General features: G+C 39.7%; 1 long non-coding RNA gene across 1 annotated transcript; it reads right to left on the bottom strand.

Annotated features, from left to right (window-relative positions):
- Positions 1–4727: 4727 nt before the first annotated feature.
- On the bottom strand, positions 4728–8816 carry LOC134637184 (uncharacterized). The gene is made up of 3 exons (XR_010095081.1): positions 7199–8816; positions 5528–5728; positions 4728–5441 (listed from the first exon to the last, which is right to left on the bottom strand). It is a non-coding gene; the product is annotated as an uncharacterized LOC134637184 (long non-coding RNA).
- Positions 8817–9929: the final 1113 nt, after the last annotated feature.

The following is a 9929-nucleotide window of genomic DNA, read 5'->3' as shown; positions in this document are numbered from 1 at the left end:
AAATGATTTTAAGAAATAAACCTTCCTTATTTGAACATGTGCCCCAGAATACCTGAAAAACATTTTTGCAAAACACATCCAATGCAATAAGGCACAAGATGCAAAAAGAAATGTTAACAGTTCCACTGTAACTTTTCCTGAGGAACACTGACTGTGGAGCAGAGCCAAGCAACTGTGTCATCACAGACGAAGAAGAAGATGAGGTCCAAAAGAAGAAATTGAGTAATAGCGCAAAGTGAATAAAATTTAAAAAGTACAGGTAAAAATTAAAGCTTTAAATAAAATCAGGTATGATATTACAAATTTAAATATATTTTACTTCATGCTAATACTTACACTTGGTACATCATCCTACGACAACATTGCTTCTTGAAGAAAAAATAAAGCTGGCTTTTTACAGTCCCCTGGAAAATATATCAAAACATTATTTTGTAAAAACGTCAAACGTGTAAGCTATAAGACCGAAGAAGACATGTTTACAGTTTCAGAGTAACTGTTCCTTTGGAGCACTGACTGGAGTGGAGCCTAGAAATGTAGAACAGTTACTTTAGAACTGTAAACATGTCTTCTTTGATATTTTGGCTTACTACATTTGATGTTTTTGTAAAAGAATGAATTGGTTTATTTTCCTGGGACCCTTGAAAAGTAGTAGTTTTCCTTATTTTCTCTTTGGCTCTCGGATAAGGCGGATGCATCTTTCACCCTCTCCCTCCCTTATTTTCCCTTCTGCTGCTTCTTTGTCTAGTCTTGTCTAACTCTAACCCTCAAAGAGTCTCTCAGTCTTGTTCTCTAAAACCTAAAGAATTATGGATTTGGTCAACTGGTCCCGTAACGAAATTGACACCTTCCTGGGCTTGGGAGAGCCTGATTCTCCCACGGAGACGTTTGCTGCCGGATACGCGATGGTCGGTTGCGTCGTGTGTCTGGGGACACTCTCGATGGAGGACATTGAATGACATCTATCAATTCGGAACCATGATAACAGGCTGATTGGAGCTGGCTCGGACCTAGCTTATCGAAGAACAAGAAGCGGCTACAGCTGTTCAAAATCCCACAAGGCTGGCCGACATGATAGATGATGGGCAGGGCTGTGAGTAAGACTGCTATTGAACGCAATATGGATAAGATCTTGGAGAAGCTCATGGCTCTGCAATATAGATAACATCTTGGAGAAGAAGAACAGGAACTGAGAGAATTGGTGACCAGTGACAGACATTAGACCAACTGTAAAAATTGGATGCAGTTGTTCGCACGAAACCCAAACATTCACCATCTTCACTCATGCGGCTGTCCCACTGGTGCCAGCTGAAGGCCTGCCAAGGTCGAACCTGACTGGAACTACAAAAATTCTCCATGATAAACAGGACTGATGTGAGAACTCTGTCCCTCCTTCAAGGCCACCTGGGTCCACTGGAGACTTTTGACCTTCGCTTAACTGGGCGTGGCGACATTTCTCTCAGCTGAACACGGGATACACACACACACACACACACACGTACACTGATACGTACTATCACCCTCCCTCTCCCGAATCCAACGCCTACTCCCATGCTTATCTCCCATCCGATGTGGACAGCGGATCAGCTGGAGCCGCGATCGAAGATTGCAGCGGTCCCAGATCCAGCTGCACACACTGGAATATTCTTCCATGTTGCTTGTCTGTGTTTTATTGTGTTATGTGTTGATATCTGTGCATTCCTGGATTATCCTTTTGTGTTACACATTTCGATGGGTTTTTTTCCCCCCCTTGCTACCTAGCCTGACCTGTCTCCCCAATGTGATGCTTGTGTATTGCATGTACGGTCGACAAGGTCTGTCATATCTCAGTTGTGGGCAACTGCAACTGACAAATAAAGGCTATCTCATCATCTCATCATTATGAGATGTTTAGGAAACATTTGTTAAACTGTCAACATTGTTTGTATCAATGCATGAAAATGATCCAAGTCAATGTATTACTGTGAAGTAAAATATAATACATTTGATTTTGTAATGTCATACTTGATTGTATTTGAACAACACATTGGCACTTATTTTTACTGTTTCATTTGATTTTATTTGAGCCATTGTTTGATTTTTTCTGTTCAGAATTCTTTATGTAATGTCTTTTTTGGGTTCATCAGCAACAGGTGTGTGTTATTATCAGCAGGTGTGGCTGACTCCAGAGTGGGAACCTCTCCTGGGCCTTACACTGCACAAAGATGAGAACATAGAAACAGAAAAAATTAGAGATTCTGCCAGTGAGGAGAGAGACCATGACAAAGTATATAAGAGAATGAAAAGAAAGATTTTTTGTCAAACCTGGCTCCTTGTTTAAAAACAAAATGCTCAACAGGGAAAAAAAAAAAAAAAAAAAAAATCAAACAAAACCTCAAATTGAAGAAATTGAGGTTCAAATAAAATTAAGTATGACACTAACAAATATATTTTACTTCATGGTAGCATGTTAACTTCAGTCATTGTCATTCATTGGTATAGTGTTGACAGTTTAACAAATTTTGGGGGGGGGAACTACTGCAACACTGACTGAAGTGAAGCCTAGCAACTGTGTGTTTTAATTCTCTTGCCCACATATACATAGATATGTTTTCTATTTTAAATTATTTAAAGTAGGCACCCTTTGCTTTGTTGACAGCGCTGCAAACTTTGCCTTCTCTTAATAAGCTTCATGGTGTAGTCACCTGAAATGGCTTTCACTTCACAGGCGTGTCTTGTCAGGGTTCATTTGGGGAATTTCTTGCCTTCTTAATGGGGTTGGGACCATCAGTTTTGTTGTGCAGAAGTCAGGGCTGTCAGTTATGTATCAATGTATGTGACAACTGTTAGAATTCATATTATGGCAAGAACCAATCAGCAGAGAAATGACATTCCATCATTATTTTAAGAACTAAAGGTCAGCCAGTCTGAAAAATTGCTAAAACTTTGAATGCGTCTCCATGTGTAGCTGCAAAAACCATCAAGCACTATGATGAAACTAGCTCAAATGAGGACCACTCCAGAAAAGGAAGACCAAGAGTCACCTCTGCTGCTGAGGATAAATTCATCCGAGTCACTAGCCTCAGAAACCGCAAGTTAACAGCACCTCAAAGCCCAGATAAATGCCACACAGAGTTCCAGTACCTGACACATCTCTACATCAATTGTTCAGAGAAGACTGCGCAAATCAGACCTTTATGGTCAGATAGCTGCAAAGAAACCAATACTAAGGAAAAGCAAGCAGAGGAGATTTGTTTGGGCCAAGAAACACAAGGAATGGACATTAGACCAGTGGAAATCTGTGCTTTGGTCTAATGAGTCCAAATCTGAGCTTTGTCTTTGTGCCACGCAGAAAAGCTGCTCTTCAAAGTTTATACCACCTGTTGCCTGTTGAGAAGCAGATTGGAGGAGGTACTTAAGTATGCTGCCAGACATCCCACTCAGAACAGCAAAGCCAGAAAAAAACAAAAACAAAAACATGACTATTGGTTCAAAGTGCAAGAGTTGTTGCTCCACATTGTGTGGTTAAGGATTTCCAACCACATAAAAAAATAAAATAAACATTTCCTGAAGTAGTTTTTAACTTACCTTTTAATCAATCTTCCCAGTGGTGTGATCTTTGTGAAAAGCGCAAATTCATTGCTTTGTTACGATTTTACCTCAAATACTTTTCTGTTGTAATTTTTTGTCAGTTTAACCTCCTAGGACCTGGCATCCACATATGTGGACATCACATTTTGGGTTATTTAGACCAAAATAGTCAATTTTGCTCAACAAGGGCCTGATATCCACTTACAAGGACATTATACTGCTACTGTTCTATCAAAATTTTAAATGAATATCCTCATATGTGACTCTCATTTTTCTTAAAAACAAAAATAAGGTAAAAAAAAAAATCTGGTAATTCTTTTTTACATTCATCGGGCCCCAATATGCCCAAATATCAAAGAGAAATTAAAAATGCATGCTGTGGAAGAGTTCGGGTCTTAGGAGGTTAAGGTCGCTCCTACTGACTCGAGCCAACTATTTCTTTCTCTTCTTGTGATCAGTGGGAAAAATATGCATGTCTTCTGAGCAATTTGAGTTTTCACATCCAGCACAGCAAACCAGTGAGGGCTGTGGTTTGCCATTTGCCATTTCTAAGTCATTGTGGTTGCTAATTCACTTTAATATGACTGGCCTAACAAAGTGGAGTAGACCAAAAGCCAGACATCATGCTGCAATCCAAGGAAATTCAGGAACAAATGAGAAACAAAGTAAGTCAAATGTTTCAGTCTGGAAAAGGTTATAAAGCCTCTTTTTTTTTTTTTTTTTTTTTAAAAGAAAGCTTTGGGACTCAAGGGAACCCCCATGAGAGCCATTATCCACAAATAGAGAAAACTTGGAACAGTGATGAATTCTTGCCAGGACTGACTGCTCTTCCAAAATTACTCCAAGAGCACAGCAACTACTCATTGAAGAGCCCTGAACAACCTCCAAAGAACTGCAGGCCTCACTTACAATATAACGCCAATATAAAAAAAGAGACTGACATGCAGGCCATTTTTGCCCAGAGTTCCAAGACGAAAACCATCGCTAAGCAAAAGGAACATAAAGGCTCCTCTCAATTTTGCCAGAAAATATCTTGATGACAGGGTCGCCCTGGCAAGACTGTCCTATGTTAATAATTTTAATAAACATAAGCACAGAGAAAGACACCCTGCAATGAGTTGAAACATTAGCTTATTTATTCCTACATATACAATTTGTCATTTGTATTGTGTCACTTTGTATGTCCCTCATAATTTCTCATCATCCTCCAATGTGGTTGAATTACAATTCCTCCTTCATGGTAATACTTGTAATTGTGTCATCCATTGGTGAGAACAATGTTAACATACTGACTGTACACAGTAAGTAAAACTTAGTAAAACTAGATAACATTACATTTTGTCATCCTTGAACATAAGAGCGTTCTAGTGCAACACCTAATCAATATGAAAGGATGATAAAAAATGATTAAAAAAAATTAGACATTTTGTAATGCGGCTGAATTCAGCCCAACTTTTATTTCCAAATGCAAAAAAAATTTATTAGCCAACATACTGGACACTGTAATGACAAACAAGTATATTCCCCTATTGTTGCTTGTGTTATTTAATTATACTTTAAATATTATCAAATTAAATTTTCATATTTATTTGTCAAACCATTTAAAACTTTAATAACCTTACAAAAAAAACAAAACCAAAGTCTCAGATTGAATTATTTTGAACCCAAGTTTAAGCAGTCCTGCTCAGTCCAGGCATTACAGCCTGAATGACTATCATGGATTAAGGTGATGAAAATGCAGTGGATGAGGAAAGTTCAACTTCCCTTATGTACAGTGGCAGTGGGTGTGGGATGGAGATGCAATGGTCTTGAACCTGCAGGTGACCTTCTTCACTGAACACATCTGTGACGGAGGGCTCGTCTCTCCTGGTGTCCTACAAGGAAACAATCATATTCTTTAGAACACCACATTATATTTGCTCTTAAAACATTTTTTTCCTGCATTTGCTACAGAACAGACCTCAAGATAGACAGTCAAGCTGAATCATTGCACTGTTACAAAACAGCCATCCATTTTCTTCCATTTATCTGCAGTTGGGGCCCAGAGGCAGGTTCCTAAGCGGAGAAGCCCAGAACTCCCTCTGCCCAGCCACCACCTCCAGCTTATCCAGGGGAACTCCTCCCAGTGGGACATACACACGTGGACAAAACTGCTGGTACCCTTCGGTCAATGAAAGAAAAAGTCACAATGGTCACCGAACTAACTAATCTGACAAAAGTAATAATAACAATTCTATGAATGTTAACCAATGAAAGTCAGACATTGCTTTTCAACCATGCTTCAACAGAATTATTTAAAAAATAAACACATGGCACAGGCCTAGACAAAAATGATGGTACCCCTACAAAAGACTGAAAATAATGTGACCAAAGGGACATGTTAATTCAATGTGTGTCCACCAATTAGCATCACAGGTGTCTAAAATCCTGTAATCAGTCACTGGGCCTATATATAGGGTTCCAGGTAGTAACTGTGTTTTTTGTTACCACACTCAACATGGACCAGAGGAAGCGAAAGGAAAGATGTCTCAGGAGATAAGATAGATAATCATAGACAAGCATGTTAAAGGTAAAGGCTATACGACCATCTCCAAGCAGCTAGATGTTCCTGTGACTACAGTTGCACATATTATTCACAAATTTAAGATCCATGGGACTGTAACCAACCTCCCTGGACGTGGCCGCAGGAGGAAAATTGATGACAAATCAAAGAGACAGATAATCTGAATGGTAACAAGAGCCCAGAAAGACTTCTAAAGAGATCCAAGGTGAACTTCATGCTCAAAGCACATCACTGTCAGATCGCGCCATCTGTCGTTGTTTGAGCCAAAGTGGACTACATAGGAGACGACCAAGGATGACACAATTGTTGAAAACAAATCATAAGAAAACAAGACTGGAATATGCCAAACTACATATTGACAAGCCAAAAAGCTTCTGGGAGAATGTCCTATGGACAGATGAGACAAAAGTGGAACTTTTTGCCAAGGCACATCAGCTCTATGTTCACAGAAGGAAAAATGAAGCATATCAAGAAAAGAACACTGTCCCTACTGTGAAACATGGAGGCGGATCTGTTATGTTCTGGGGCTGCTTTGCTGCATCTGGCACAGGGTGTCTTGAATCTGTGCAGGGTACAATGAAATTTCAAGACCATCAAGGGATTCTAGAGAGAAATGTGTTGGCCAGCGTCAGAAAGGTTGGTCTCAGTCGGAGGTCATGGGTCTTTGCAACAGGACAATGACTCAAAACGTACAGCTAAAAACACCCAAGAATGTCTAAGAGGATAACATCGGACTATTATAAAGTCGCCTTCTTGGAGCCCTGACCTCAATCCTATTGGGCATCTTTGGAAGAAGCTGAAACATGCTGTCTGGAAAAGGCGCCCTTCAAACCGGAAAATACTGGAGCAGTTTGCTCATGAGTGGACCAAAATACCTGCTGAGCGGTGCAGAAGTCTCATTGACAGTTACAGGAATCGTTTGATTGCAGTGATTGCCTCAAAAGGTTGTGCAACAAAATATTAAGTTATAAATTAAGTTATTAATAAATTTTACATCCTTACTACTTATTAAATATCTTGTTTCCCACACTGAAGATTAACAATATATTGGAAAAGCAAAATACTTACCACTCAGTTGACATCTTTCTGTCCAACAGCTCCTTTTCTAGACTCAAGAGTCTCCAGAGTCACCAGAGCCTCAAAGAAAGTAAAAAGCAAGAGGAAAAACCAGCAATTTATTTAGAAGCTGATTTGATTCTTAAAGGCTGTCCAGCCATTATAGCTGACAACATAGAAACTGAATATTAATCTCATACAGTCAAATTAAACTATAGCAGGGGTTGGCAACTTTTCTGATGATGAGTGCAATCTAAAATTTCTTCAGAAGTCAATGTGTCACATCAACCAACTTTTTTCAACTAGCCAACCTTTTTCCTACATCAAACCCTGCCCCTGGCTGTGGAATGGAGGCAGTCGGAAGAAGGGAAACCTGTTGGAGTTCTAAATGTCACAACTTGACAGTTGTCTCTGCTTTCACGTTTTTCAGCTCAATCTCCCTGGCTCTGACCAGCTCCGGCTGTAAACACCTAAGTTCCAGCTCCTCATTCAGATGAAACTCCCTTTCGCATTTCTCTCTCTCTCCAGCTGGAGGTGAGCCAGATGAACTTGTAGCCTAGCATCCTGCTTTGAACCTAATAAAGACTCTATCGAGAGTGGCTCAAAATGAGGCAGTGTCCTCAGGCAGTCCCTGAGCAACAGGCGTAGACACAGATGGTGCTATATTTTGATCTGGCAACAGGGGAACATGCTAAGATGCTACACCATGCTCAGCCAACTCAGGTGGACTGGGAGACATTTGCAAGGCCAATATCCCCTTATCCACCAAGCCAGACACCAGAGCAGCTTTTAGCTCAGCTTTATGCAGAACTGTGGAGACCCCAATCCCGTAAAATGATGCCACCTCATGCAAATCGTTTTTCCTACAGGCATCGAGCTGGGCAAGCGACGGGTTAGCCGTAAACACAGAAATATCTAATGTAGACATTACAAACATAGTTTAAAAAGAGAAGAAAAAGAAAACCGGTCAATAGCACACAAGCCAGCTACCCTAGGGCTAACGATACCAATAAACGAGAACCTTCCCCCAACACACACATCAAAGACAGGAGAAAAATTTATAACAACGGGGTTAACCAATAAATAAAAATACCACTGAACCTCTCCCCAGTCCTACCTACCCTCGAATGCTAGCCTACCTAGCTTCTGGAGGGTACCAGGCTCGAGGCAACTTTAAAGGCAAACTTTCAGCACTCAAAGCACTGAAAAGCCTACCCCCGACAGGGACCTAAATCCCCACCCGGGATTACTCCGAAAACAACAAAGGCAAAATAAAAAACGAGTGCCTGAAGGAAGAGCTTACACTCAGCTAGACACTCCCCTGTGCTAACTGGGGAGAGCGTCCCAAATACACCAAAGTTAAACAACGGACCCAAAACCTGATACCCAGCTATTTCAGTTTCTTTCATTCAAATCCCATTGTATGCAACTAAAACATGTTTATGTCTACTTGAATAGAAACAGTTTACAGTTCTATAATTGTGTGGATGCTTTAGGCATCCACACTATTGAGTTCCTGTTTCTCTTTCTTCTTTATTATTCCAGTTGCCAATTTTTGTACGTTTTTTGGCACTTAACTACTTCCACGATTTTCAGCCGATTTTCACCGTTCAAATTTTAAACTATTCTGCTATTTCTGCTAATGTGTGCTATGACTTTTGGTATTTTTTGCTATTATACTTTTTAAAATATTAAGCTTTTTATGCTTTTTTTTGTCCCATTGAAATGAATGGGAAACTTCCAAAATTCTGCTAAAACTTGCTTGTTTTTGAAACTTAACTACTTCCTCATACTTTCACTTAGAACAACCATTCAAACTTTAAAATGTTCACAAATTACTGGCCTATTCATGTATGATTCAGCTTTTTCATATCCGTTACCATTTTCATCTTATCCCTTTTTAAGTTTTCAGTTGCAAAATTGTGATTTTTCACAAAATACATGCGTTGTTATGGTTGCTATGCACTTGGCTTTCAGTGAGCCACTGTAAGTTTCGCAGTCTTCTCTTCATGTCCGAACAACTTCTTGCTACTCGCTCAATTTTCACTCAACCCACACAAATTATACATCAAAACGTAGGTATTTTTGCTGGCTTTCAGAAGATGGCACTATCATTGTTGTGGGATTTATAGAATTTTGGCAAATCTCCTCAGAGCAACACAAAGTCTCAAAAATCCCCATAGAAAGTCAATGGAGAGTTCGTTTAAAATCACCGCTTGATTTCTGTAATGAGAGGCATTTTCGAATCGTCATATCTCCCGAACGAAGCGAAGTTAAGACATGAGGCTTGTGCCAATATATCTTCAGACACTCCTGACGCTCACAATTCAAGAATTTTTTTCTCATCTATTACCATTTGGCCATGAATTGGGTTTGTTTGAGGGTAGGAAATTCGTGCCTTGCTCAGATCTCTTCAGATTTCAAACTCTGGAAATGAGGCACTTTTTTCTCTCATATCTTTTTGATGGATTTCAACACAGACCTGAAAATTTCCATGACTGTTCACCAAAGCCTGCTGTCTCTTACGGTGAAAGAATGATATCTATACTCCAAATAGATTTAGAGTTAGAAAGCGTTGTTTGAGGGCAAGTCAAGGCAGTTTTCGCTTTGCCTCTACTCAGTTATGGTGCATTAGAAGTCAAATATCTTCAATAATTCATATTTTAATGATAAATTGTCAACACTGTAAGATTCCCCCATCTCTTCTGAACAAAACTGTGTAAGAATGACCGTTCTAGCCCCT

This window comes from Pelmatolapia mariae, linkage group LG10_11 (assembly GCF_036321145.2).
Source record: "Pelmatolapia mariae isolate MD_Pm_ZW linkage group LG10_11, Pm_UMD_F_2, whole genome shotgun sequence".
Taxonomy (NCBI): Eukaryota; Metazoa; Chordata; class Actinopteri; order Cichliformes; family Cichlidae; genus Pelmatolapia; species Pelmatolapia mariae.
Note: the sequence above shows the minus strand (reverse complement) of the source record. Positions and strands in the feature narration are given on the sequence as shown.